At 45.9% G+C, this 12,879-nt stretch overlaps 1 protein-coding gene across 5 annotated transcripts in view; it reads left to right on the top strand.

Annotated features, from left to right (window-relative positions):
- The window catches only part of PTS (6-pyruvoyltetrahydropterin synthase), a 114,047-nt gene that overhangs the window by 70,693 nt on the left and 30,475 nt on the right, over positions 1–12,879 (top strand). The window contains exon 7 of one of the 5 annotated variants that reach the window (XR_004177350.1): positions 5,732–6,333. The exons of the other annotated variants lie outside the window; for them this stretch is intronic. The gene's annotated coding sequence lies outside the window, so the exon portion shown is untranslated. Of the gene's footprint in view, positions 1–5,731; positions 6,334–12,879 lie in introns of those variants that run through there. 5 annotated transcript variants of the gene reach the window in all.

Genomic DNA, 12,879 nt, shown 5'->3' with positions numbered 1-12,879 from the left:
AACTTTCTTTCTAGCAGAGACATTATTTGGAAACCAAAGCCTTCCTTCAGTTCTAAAGCAGGACCAATCAAAGTGGACATGGCCATTCTGCCACCATTACTTTTTTCTATGCAGATAGAAATGGAAATAGGTTTTTCATAGATACATGCAATGGCATTCCGCAGAAATTAGCAGTGTAGGGAGAACACTGGCCTAGGGGTCAGAAGTTCGGATTTTGTTCTTGACACTGCCTTTCATGTCAAACTTAAAGACTTTGGGCAATTTTACAAATCAATCCAAATCTCAGTTTTTAAATTAATAAAATGGGGATAATATTTTCTTTGTTTATCATCTTATCAAGTACTTTAAATATGATCAAATTTCTATAAATAGAAGATATTCTTTATTACATGCCTTTGCATGGACTATTCGTCACTTTCTAACAAAATTCCAATGGTTAATAGAGATTTGAGGTTTGACAGCAGCAGGAGAGGTGGGAACATAGAAAGAGTGATTAAATAATCCTTCTAATCATATAAGGTAAGTTAGAAGCAGAGCTGGGGTGAAGGCTTAAACACAGGTCTTCTCCAGGTCCCCGTTTTTTCCAGCAGACCCTCCTGTCTCAGTTTGCAGTTGGCCCGTCCTGATCTGACATAAAAGAGGAGACTCCATGTTGAGATCCAACCACGGCGCTAGGCCCTGCCCACATGATAAATGTCTGTGCATATCCTGGACAAGACTTTTAGTTAAAAGTGCTGACTGCTTTGTAAATCTGTACGCCTGGGAGATCAGACCTGTTGGCGTTTTCTCCTCTTCCTTCAGTGTGTCACGGGGGTGGAGGGGTAGGTGAGAAGAACTGCAGTAGGCAGGGTCTCAGCAGAAGTGAGGCAGGTCTCGGGGGTGATTTTCTCCTCTGTGCCTTCTGGGGACTTTGTGGGGTGAAATAGGGTTAAATTAAATGACAAAATCTGAAGAAATGAGGCCTCACTTCCTTTGGTTTTGAAGCAGCAGAGGAAATATGACAGGAAAAGCAAAAAGAGTAGGTAGTACTGTTAGAGCACGTTCTAGTTTACAGGGGCGTGGCGTTCATGGGTGCTGGGCCACTGATCTTCACAAGCAACCCCGTGGGCTGAATTTTGTTATTGTCACTGTAATCTGGACAAGGGTCTGGATAACAAGTCCAGCCAAGGTTAAGAACCACTGCTCTCTGCTTTCCCCAAATTCATGGCAGGGGACAAGTTACCTTCTGACCTATTGCTTCTCAAACTTTAATGTGCATAAGAAATACCCGTGGCTGTTGTTAAACATCAGATTCTGAACCGGGAGGTCTGGGAGGGCCTGAGATTCTGCCTTTCTCATCAGCGACCAGGTGATGCTACTGGTCCTGGAACTGCCTTTGAATATCTAGGTAATCTGACCAATATACCTCCCTGATATTGACCGCCTGCAGGGCTGGGTGTCACCTGACCCAGGGTCCCCACCTGTGCTCAGGTGGCCTCTCCCCTTTCCACATGGCCCCCCTGCCTTTCTCCCCACCCTCTTTGTATTAGGGTCCTCCAAGGATCCCATGACAGGCCTTCTGCAAGATGGGGAATGAGAAAAGCTGGTAACTTGGCTTAGTCCAAATCTGAAATCTCAAAACCGGGAAGGAGCAGGCAGGTGAGCCCACACTTGGAGCCACAGCCCCAAGTCTGAGGCTGAAGACCTGAGAGCCCCCCGGCAGGCTGATGGCGCAAGTCCCAGAGTCAGAAGGCCAAAGGACCTGGGGTCTGACGTCCGTCCGAGGGCAGGAGGAGTGAAAGCAAAGCATCCCGTGTGGGAAAGGAGAGAGAGGGGAGGGGGCGGGGGAGAGGAAGCTCAGTAAGCTGAATATGCCGCCGTCCTCTGCCTGCTTTGCTCTGGCCGTGCTGGCAGCCGACTGGATGGTGTCCTCCCCATTGAGGGTGGGTCTTTCTCTCCCAGTCCACTAACTCCCAAGTTCACATCATCCGAAAACACCCCCACAGACACACCCAGAAACAATGCTTCACCAGCCACCTCGGCCTCTCTCAGTCCAGTTAAGTGGACAGCTGGTATTCACACTCACATTCCCCAGCCGCGCTGGTGTGGGACTCCGCCTGTTTGTGTGGTTGCACCCTGAGCCGCGGCGCCTCTTCCCTCCCACCACTGGGTTTGCTCCTGTGGCTTCCGGACTGGGCTTCCTTCCAGCACTGCTTCTGGTGCCAGGGCCGGTGCCTTCCAGTTGCCCCATTTGTTGATGTCAGCCCAGTTCTAAGGTCTGCCAGGGCAGGACGGAGGCTGTGCTGTGAAGACCAGAAAGTCTGGTGTCTGGGATCAGAAGATTTGAGTCCTGCTGTGCTACTTCCTGGCTGTATGACCTTGAGCAACAGTTACCTGACCTGCCTAAGCCTTAGTCTCCTCACATGTAAAGGGATGAAGGTTGCTGCCTTAGAGGTTTACTGTGAGATTAAATTAGATGATGTAGGTAAGGTGCCCACATCAGAGACTGGCATGCCCAATAAGCAATCATTCTATTACTGAGGAGGTTGGAACTGTTTATTGAATATCCAGCATGTGCTACGTGGCAATAAGTGATTTATAGACATCATCTCATTTGAGCCACAGAACAACCCTGCAAGGTCCACATGATTTTCTCTATGGTACCGGTGAGGGAATTGAAATCAGAAAGGGTAATGACTCACCCAAGATTGCACAGCAAGCAGGCTCTAGGACCAGAACTTGCATTCCTATTTGTTGAACTTTGAAACCTTTTGCAGGTTTCTTTTCTTTTCTTTTCTTTTTTCTTTTTTTGAGATGGAGTCTCACTCTGATGGCTGGAGTGCAATGACGCCATCTCGGCTCACTGCAACCTCCACCTCCCAGGTTCAAGCAGTTCTCCTGCCTCAGCCTCCAAAGTAGCTGGGACTATAGGTGCACTCCACCATGCCTGGATAATTTTTGTATTTTTGGTAGAGAAGGGGTTTTACTATGTTGGCCAGGCTGGTCTGGAACTCTTGACCTCAAGTGATCCACCTGCCTTGGCCTCCCAAAGTGCTGGGATTACAGGCCTGTGGGCCCCTTTTGCATGTTTCTTTGACAGAGTTATTGCTGGTGTGACAGAGAAGAGGGGCTCAATGAACACTTGTCTTCTTAGATGTTTAGGGGAGGAAAAGCAGCACCAAGAGGGCTGAAAGGCAGCCTCACTGCTCACCATTTGCCCTTGGAGGACAAACTGGCAGATAGGAGCAGGCAGGTTAGAGATGAACAGCCAGGTCAGAAAGTGACTTTGATGGGAGACACTAACAAATGCTCCCTGTCTGGCCCCTGCCCTGTGAGCGAGGGAATGTGGGGCTTGCAGGAACTATAGGCTTTTGTGTCTTCCTCAAGAGCAAAAACAATTTTTGTGTGTGTGTGCCCTAGTGGGTCAAGAAGGAGCTGGGGGCAGCAGGGTGAGTAGAGTGGGTGGGGAATGAATGAGATTTCCCTGTGGTTGAGGCGTGGGATGGAACGGGCACGCCAGCAGGCTCCCACCTGTCTTCGTGCAAAAGAGTCCTGAGAGGCCCGAGCTCACCCATCTCATCATCTGCCAGACCCGGGCACTGCCCATCACGAGTCTCTGCCTTTGCCGCCTGTGGTACTAGGTTGTCGATGTGAAATGTAAATCGTGCCTCTAATAAAGCAGCCTGACAGTGGGGAGTGTGCTGATGAGAATGTGGAAGTGGACTGGGAAGGCTGCAGGGAGCTGGCAGCTCGAAGTCCCAAATAACGGGGACTGTGGAGCTTGTCTGGTCTCTTGCAGTAGACTCTTGCCCATCCCAGGCCTTGCTCAGTGGGATGAGGAAACCATAGAGTGAGGGATGGAGACTGCGGCTAGAGCCCTTAGATACGGCTGTCCCAGAGACTGGTTACTTAGCCCACTTTCCCCTCCAACCAGACAAGCTGTGGCACAGTGCCCGACATGCTCCTCAGAATGGTGGCTGCATTGCCATGTGTTGCTGTGCAGTAGGAGGACAGTGACGCTTTTTGCACTGCCCTTTCACACCTCTTAGTGCAGGCATTAGGATGAATCCATTTCATGGAGGAAGAGACGGAGCTAAGAGAAGCTCAGCCAAAGTCTCCTGGCTTCCCAGTGACGGTGTTGGCCCTATTTTACCGGGTGGGAAACAACACTCCACCTTACTTCATACCAGCTCTTATAGCTCTAAAGCTTGTAGCTGTGTATCTTGAAAAATTTGCACGTTTTACACAATTACAGGGGGAAAAAAAGAACTGTGACGTATGCTTCTTTATTTATATAGCTAGATTCATACATTTTTGATAGTTCTATTATGTCTCACAGTTACCAAAATTCTTTTTATCTGAGACTGGGGAGTAAGGGCTTTGCAAAAGAAGAGTCCTCTCCCCTCATCCTTATAACTGCTAAATTGAGATCCTCTACTTCACTTAAAGCTTTATTTATTTTTAACTTTTCATTTTGAATTAATTTCAGTTTTTTAAAAAAAGTTGCAAAAATAGTACAAAGAATTTCAATACACTCTTTAACCCAGATTCCCCCAAATGTTACCATCTTATATAACTTAGAGTATAATGATCAAAATCAGGAAATTAATATTGAGAAGATACTATGACATAATCTGTAGCCCTAATTCGAGTTTTGCCAGTTTTCCCAATACAGCCCTTTTCTTGGTTCAGGATCCAGCCCAGGACCACACATTGCCTTTGGCTGTCACGTCCCCTTAGTCTCCTATAATCTGGGATAGTTCTTTAATTTTTCTTTGTCTCTCATTACCTTGACATTTTTGAAAAATACTGCCCAGTTATCATCTAGAATGTCCTTAATTTGGGTTTATGTGATGTTTCTTCAAGATCTAAATCCAGGTCATACGTTTTTGGCAAGAATATTACGGAAGTGATGTTGTATCCTTCCCAGAGCATCGTATTAAGGAGCACATCATCGATTTGTTTTATTATTGGTGATAACTTTGACTTCCTGTTTAAGGTGGGGACTGCCAGATTTCTCTACTGTAAAGTTACTGTTTTTGCTTTTGTAAAGCCTTTTGTGGAGAGACACTTTCTAGATATCCTTTTCTCATCATATTCTACCCACTGATTTTAGGATTTATTAATAATTCAGCCTGAAATAATTATTTATTTTTATTTATTTATTTATTTTTGAGACAGGGTCTCACTTTGTCATCCAGGCTGGAGTGCAGTGGTGCAATCTTAGCTCACTGCAGCCTCGACCTCCTGTGCTCAAGCGATCCCCTTACCTCAACCCCCCAAGTAGCTGGGACAGCCAGTACCACGCCTGGCTAATTTTTTTGTTTTTTTGTATTTTTTTTAGAGACAGGGTTTCATCATGTTGCCCAGGCTGGTCTGAAACTCCTGAGCCCAAGTGATCCACCCACCTTGGCCTCCTGAAGTGCTAGGATTATGGGCATGAGCCACTGCGCCCGGCCTGAAATAATTATTACTGTGGAATTTAATTCATATATAAATATAAAGACAAATATGGGTATAAAGCAAAACTAACAGAACTTTGTAGGCATATTGGCAGGATTGTATCACTTCTTACATCTGGAACACTATTTGTTGGTTCTCTTCCTATTTTGGTCTCATTTAGTAGAGTTTAGTCAGTTGTTAAGTACATAAAATGTTGAATATCACATCTTTGCCACTGTGTTTACTTTCAGGAGTGACAATATTTCAGCTGCTGCCTGATCATTCCATCTGATTCATTCTTGTCTTTCAGAGCAAACAACCCCACTGGAGCTCAGCACTGCCTTCTAAATTTGATCTGAACTTAAGCTCTGTCTCCTCTATTTAGGCTGAAGATATGTGGTATTGCTCTGTGTGCCCCAGCAAATCTAATTTCCACTCAGGACCAGCCTTTTCTTGGTGAATGACTCAGCATTTTACAATCTGACATTTTAAGAGAAGCACTTTGCTATTAAACTGAAGCCATATATTAAAGTTAAACCCCGAAGCAAGCACGGGTCCAACAAAGGTTAGACAAAGATAAGACAATTTGTCACACCTACCAGCCTGCAGTGCACAGCAGGAATGAAATGAGATTCCTAAACCCAAGCAGACTGGGGTCTTTGACTTCTAATTCTAATGTGAAGAAACTCTCCTCTGAGGTGGCTGTCACTCTGGAATCCAGCAGACCCTCTCTTGGCTGCATTGGTAAACTTTGCAGAGGGGTTCTGTGCTCTTGATCTGAGGCCCTGGTTAGGACAGAGTATTTTAAGTGTATTTAAAAGCTGAGCCAGGCGCGGTGGCTCACGCCTGTAATCCTAGCACTTTGGGAGTCTGAGGCAGGTGGATCACAGGAGGTCACGAGTTCGAGACCAGTCTGGCCAACATGGCAAAACCTCGTCTCTACCAAAAATACAAAAAGCTGGTTTTGGTGATGCATGCCCGTAATCCCAGCTACTTGGGAGGCTGAGGCAGGAGAATCGCTTGAACCTGGGGGGTGGAGGTTGCAGTGAGCTGAGATCGTGCCACTGCACTCCAGCATGGGCGACAGAGTGAGACTCTGTCTCAAAAAAAAAAAAAAAAAAAAAAAAAAGTTCAACTTTGAAATTGGGAAAATTATAAATTACAAGTGAATTATTAATGATTTTTGTTTTGTACTGAGGAAGAATTGATGAAATAGAAAAGAAAGTCTAAAGAAAGCCTTCCTGTAAGAACATCAAGAGGGCAGGCTATCCACTGAGTGATGGTTCTTCCCACATCACGTATTTCCGGTGTACAGAATTGTTGATGTCTTCCCTGCCCGCAGAAGTTCTGGCCGGGAGGCTATTTGAGTATATCTCTTTTTTGTCTGTGTTCTACCTATACAACAGTAGTGATCCAGGGCACTTTTCTTTGTTAGCCTTGCTATGTCTTGCCCTTCCTGAGTTTGGGAGGAGAGGAAGAGGTAATTAGAAGGAGAAAAGGAGGAGAGGGCCATGAATGCCAAACAGGGGGAGAAAGTCAGGGAAATGCAGCTATTTTCTGTCTCTGTCCCTTTCCAATATCCTACCATCTAAATCCTGATACTTTAGGTTCTCTAAATGCTCCAGTGAGGCCCTAGAGCCCCTGGAGATTCAGGCCCACCTCTCCTAGCCCACTGCAAACTTGTTCGTCCCTTACCAAGCAGTCTTAAAGCCATCCCACAGCCCTCAGGCCCTCTCTTCCACAGGCTTGCCAGAGCTCTCTGCTCTTAACTAGAATCTGCGTCATGTACTCATTCATCCAGAAATCATTTACTGTTGCCTATTCTAAGCCAGTCTAGGGGTTGTGCTAAGTATCGGATATATTAAAAAAAACCCAGACATGATTCTTACCCTTGTGGAACTCCTGGTTTAGTGGGGGGATGAGTTTTTAAGTAGATAATCATAATGCAATAATAAGATAGCATTCACTAAGCACCATGTATCCTTTCAAAATCGCTCTACTCATTTGATGCTTGTGATCACCCTAGGAAGCAGGTACTGTTTTATATAGTTTGCTGCAGATGAGGCACAGAGAGGTTAAATAATTTACCTAAGGTCATACAGCTAATAAGTGACAGAGCTGAGATTTGAACCCAGACGAGCTGGCTCCAGAGGTCAGACTTATGACTGGTGTGCTTTACTGCCTTGAAGTGGGTCAAGCATGGTAGTGGGTATCCCAGGTGTTACAGGCACATGGGGCAGGGCCTGGTGGAGGTGGTGGGGTGGTTGAGGGAGGTCTGGGTCTGGTGATGTGTAGGAGGTAGCTCAGTGGAGGCCTGAGCAGCTGAAGTTTCCTTCCCTCTCTCCTTTGTTTTTCCTGCCTTCAATATTTCCTGAGCATGTGTTATGTGCTGGGCAGGCTACTAGGTACTGGGAGCCAAGGATGGGCTTAATGTATCTTGGGAGATGCTTGTACACACCCTACTTGCAAGAGCCATGTGGTCAGTGTTCTACTAGCAGCATGAACATGAGTGGCTGTGGGAGCAGCATGGAGGACTTCCTGGAGAAGGTGAAGAGCCCATCCTGTGGGAAGAAGGGGAAAGTTGTACTTGGTATGGCTGCTCCAAGATGCTTAAGTATAGAATTTTTTTTTTTTTTTTTTGAGATGGAGTCTCGCTCTGTCACCCAGGCTGGAGTGCAGTGGCGTGATCTCGGCTCACTGCAACCTCCGCCTCCTGCGTGAAGCAATTCTCCCTGCCTCAGCCTTCCAAATAGTTGAGATTACAGGCGCCTGCCACCACACCCAGTTAATTATTTTGTATTTTTAGTAGAGATGGGGTTTTGCCATGTTGGCCAGGTGGGTCTCAAACTCCTGACCTCAGGTGATCCACCTGCCTTGGCCTCCCAAACTGCTGGGATTACAGGCGTGAGCCACTGTGCCCAGCCAAGTATAGATATTTAATCAAGTCAGTTGAGCTCTGAGTTCCTGTTAGCCAGGATTGGTGAGAAGTCTAAAAACCAGTCATTACTTGGGGGCACTCCCCGACAAGGTTTTCCAGGAACCCCACAATGGATCTGGGTCTCAGTCTGTGGTTTCCACTCTGCATGGATCTGAGACTGCTCTTGAAAGCTGCTCTTCCACCATCTGTCTAGTATTGTGGCACCTCCTGAACCCATCTTGCCTCACGGTTCCTGTCTAGACCAGCCCAGTCTCTTGGACAGCTTTGGGGGTGGCACCAGTCTCACCACGCCTCTGCCGCTCCCAAGGCTTGGTGCCTGCCTTTCACTCAGCCCCATGCAGCCAGCAGCCTGTACAATCTCAACCCTCAGCAACAGGCTGCCCTGGAGCCCACCCTCCTTTCTCCTCATTTCCACTGAAATATAGAACCGTATTGACCACCCTCTGGTGACTGGGGAGCCTAGACCTTAGGAACACTGCTTCATCCTTACGAGCGGGAAACATTCCTTTCCAGGGACTCTGGAGAAACAAGATATGAAGTAATTTCCCAGTAACCGTAACAAGAGCATTCCAGGCAGAGCAGGCAGCATGTGCGTCCCCGTGCTGGGTCTGTTGGGAGTCCTTGCGCAGGGGTATAGGATGTCACTGGGGGATCAGGTGGAGAGGGTGGTTGGGGCAGCTGGTGGAGGCCTTGAAGGCACAGCTGGTGGGAAAAAACCCCAGCATTTACCTGAAGCAGGGCACTGATGTGACCGGATCTGGAGCTTAGGAAGAAGACTGTGGTAACTCTGCGTGTGTGTGTGTGTGTGTGTGTGTGTGTGTGTGTGCGCGCGCGCGCGCACGCGCAGATGCGTGCACGCTCACATAGGTGCATGGCCATGTAACAAAACTCAACTGAGAATGACCTAACCTACTGTATGATTTCCTCCAGGGTGGGCCCTGGGATTGGTGTTGTCCTGGTCCCTTCTGGAATGATGTGCTGTGTGGGACTATGCAGCCCGCGGGCCTGCAGCAAGGTGCTTGTCCCACTTCACCTTGGCTCTTATTCCAGGCAAAGCCAAGAGCAGAGTGGGGAGATGATAGCCCATGTCCCATGGGATAGGTGGGCAACAAAAATCAGTCAGAACAGTGACAATATTAATTTTGTATTTTCATCCTTGGGAAACCAAGAAGGATGGACCTTAGAAAACTCTTCTGTCCCGGCTCCTTAGCAGAAGTGAGGGAGAGATGAGACCAGAGGTTTTTCATTGCCCCACGATCTCAGCCAGATCCAGTTTCAAGGACTCAGAGCTTCTTCTCTGTGCCAAGAAGGTGCCCAACTCCCCCTAGTCCTCAAATGACTGCAAAGGCAGGGGGACTGCAAGTGACTCTAGAGCTGGGTAATGAGATGAGAGGAAAAAGTGCCCAGCCGTGACATTAAGTGGGATTTATTTTCATCATCTCAGGTTCCCTATTGTATGGCATACTCCTTCGCCACCTGCACATACAGTCATATTTTAGGATACAACTGCGAGTGTTTCAGGGCTCTCTGAGAAATAATGGCTCTGTGCTGTCACTGCATAGATGTGCCCTTTCAAATATACAAAACAGGAAGGTGACCTGCTGATTCAGTGGAAGGCAATAAACCACACATTCCATTAGAATGACATACATTTAATCACAATTGTCTAATGGTATTTGAGATTTCTTATTTAATCAGTAATGAGGCTACCCAGCAATTAATGTTCCTGGAATCGTGGCTGCCCTTACCAGCGCAGTGTTGATTTTAAACTAATCTTTCTATTTTATATCCTCTTTCTATTTCTGGAGTTAATAAAGGTGCTCTAATGAGTTGTATTAAAACATCAATTTCTTCTTTTGTTGCACTCACAAGTTTATCCTGGTTTTTAATGAAAACACTGAGGTACTCTGTAGGAAAGGGTTTTCCACGTCAGGTTTTGCCTGGATGGAGAAGCCAGGTGGGAGATGGTGCGTCTCGTTTGTTTATGACTCTCCCAGCTGTTTGGGCCCCCTCTGGAGAGGTTTGAGGACAGGGACAGCTTCATAGGTGACCTGTGAGGTTAGAAGGGCCCTCAGCTTGGTTTGACGTTCTGCTGTGGCTGTTTTGAAAGTCTGAATACCTTTTGAACAAGAGGCCCCTACATTTTCATTTTGCACTGAGCCCTCCAAATTATGTGGCCGATCCTGTTTGAGGATCTGTGAGAATGGGTGTGTTGATGGTCAGAGGGCAGTGCACGAGAGGCTGCCCCCAATGCCTCACCTTGAGTTGGTGCTATGGGACCCCAGGCTGCACAGGGCAATGTGTGGCGGGCAGAAGAGGCTGGTAGGGACAGGTGAGATGAGATCTGTTCCTGGGTTTCCCACATGGCCTTTTCTGTCCTGAAAGCTCCCTTCTTCTTGCAGTCCTAAAGCTTTGGGTGTAGAAATATCAAACGAAAGTAGATGTGAATGAAAGGGGCATTTATAAAAATTCTTTTTTTTTGGGAGGGGAATTATATTTTTCTCTGACATCTGTTTTTAAATAGTTATAACAATGGGTAACATTTATTGAGTACGTACCGTGGCCCAGGCACTGTTCTAAGTGCTTTACATATTTTATCTCATTTAATACTCACAACAATCCCATGAGGTAGGCACAATGATTAATCCTAACTAAATTAAGGAAACTGAGTCAAGAGAGGTTAAGTATATTGCCCAAGGCCATACAGCCGATAAATGACAGCACCAGGCTTACATCTAAACTTAGGTTCTGGCATGGTAGAGATGGGCTTTGGAGAGAGGCAGATCTGAGTTTGTTGTTGCTTCTGCCATTGGTTAGCTCTGTGACCTTGGGCAAGTCACTTAACGTCTTTGTCCTCCAGTTTCCTCATTTGTAAAGTGGAGATAATAGAACCTATTACGTAGGGCTAATTTGAAAATTAAACAAAATAATACATGCGTCTCATCTAGTCTGGTGCCTGACACGGTGACCAGCTATGTGCATGGTGGTTTCTCTGCCTCTTTACAAATGTATTATTTCCAGCTCTCTTCCTGCAGAAAGCCTTTCTCATCTGCCCTCATCTCACACTCCTCACTCATTTGCTCTATTTCCTTAAGAATTATTTTCACACCATTATATTGATATATGCTTGTTTATATTAATTTACTTATCAATAATTTGTTGAGCACATGGAATAATATGAATTTAGCAGTAATTGTGCTCCAGCCATGAGCAAGGCACTGCACTGGGTATTATATGATGCTTAAGGCACTGCTGTGATTGTGAAGTGTCCTGCCCAATTGAAGGATGCAATTCATGCCTCCAGGGACTCAGAATCTACTTGGGAGGTACAATCCGTAACAAACATGTGGGAGATGAAAAGAACGAACAAAACATTTTATGTTTGTGTCAAAATGAGTGTACAGAGGAGAATAAGAGTGTGTGAATTCATTCATTCATTTAAATATTTAGGTGTTTGTATTATGTATTGTGGCAGATTCTGGGAATATAATGATGAGTAAAACCCACAGGATCCCTGTCCTCATGGGGTTTATATTCTAGTAGAGATGACAGGCACTGGATAAATGGAATGGATACACATATAATTAGTTACAGTTGTAATAAGTGGTAGGAAAGAAAAAGTGGGGGTGGGTGTTAGCACTCAGAGAATGGGGCAGGTCCCATCACCTGACTATTACAGCATGTGTATTGAAATCACCATAAAGAATCTGAGTATAGTAAGTACTTAAACTATTAATGCAACATCTGAACTGTTCACCGTAAGACTTTGGACCCCATTTTTCCTCTCCAGCTATTCACATCAACCATTCTTCAATTGGACCTCTCTCTCAAACTACTCTCTAATTACCCTGGTCCGTAGCAATCTGCTCCATTCTCTGAGTGCTATCCACCCACCCCCACTTTTTCTTTCCTACCACTTATTACAACTGTAACTAATTATATGTGTATCCATTCCATTTATCCAGTGCCTGTCATCTCTATTAGAATATAAACCCCATGAGCACAGGGATCCTGTGGGTTTTACTCATCATTATATTCCCAGCATCTGCCACAGTACCTAACACAAACACCTAAATATTTAAATGAATGAATGAATTCACACACTCTTATTCTCCTCTATACACTCATTTTGACACAATCATAAATTTTTTTGTTCGTTATTTTCATCTCATTCATCTACTGTGTGTGAGTCTGCCCTGCTCATCATAGTCACTCAGGGACAGGGTCCATCTCCACCTGTGCTTTTAGGATCACCTGGCAGGGGAAAGGGAATGGTGCAGTGGCTCTATCTTAGTTGTCTACCACTGCATAACACAGTACCATAAAACTTGTGGCTTAAAACAATGTGCACTTATAATGTCACCATTTCTGTGGGTTAGGAATCCAGATGTGCTTTAGCTGAGTGGTCTGGCTTAGGGTCTCTCATAAGACTGCAATCAAGGTGTCTGCTGAGGCAGTCATCTCAAGGCTCAACAAGGCCAGGTCAGCTTCCAAGTTCATTCACATGGTTATTAGCAGGT

This window comes from Papio anubis, chromosome 12 (assembly GCF_008728515.1).
Source record: "Papio anubis isolate 15944 chromosome 12, Panubis1.0, whole genome shotgun sequence".
Classification (NCBI taxonomy): Eukaryota; Metazoa; Chordata; class Mammalia; order Primates; family Cercopithecidae; genus Papio; species Papio anubis.
The sequence above is the reverse complement of the archived record's forward strand: the minus strand, read 5'-3'. Positions and strand labels throughout refer to the sequence as shown.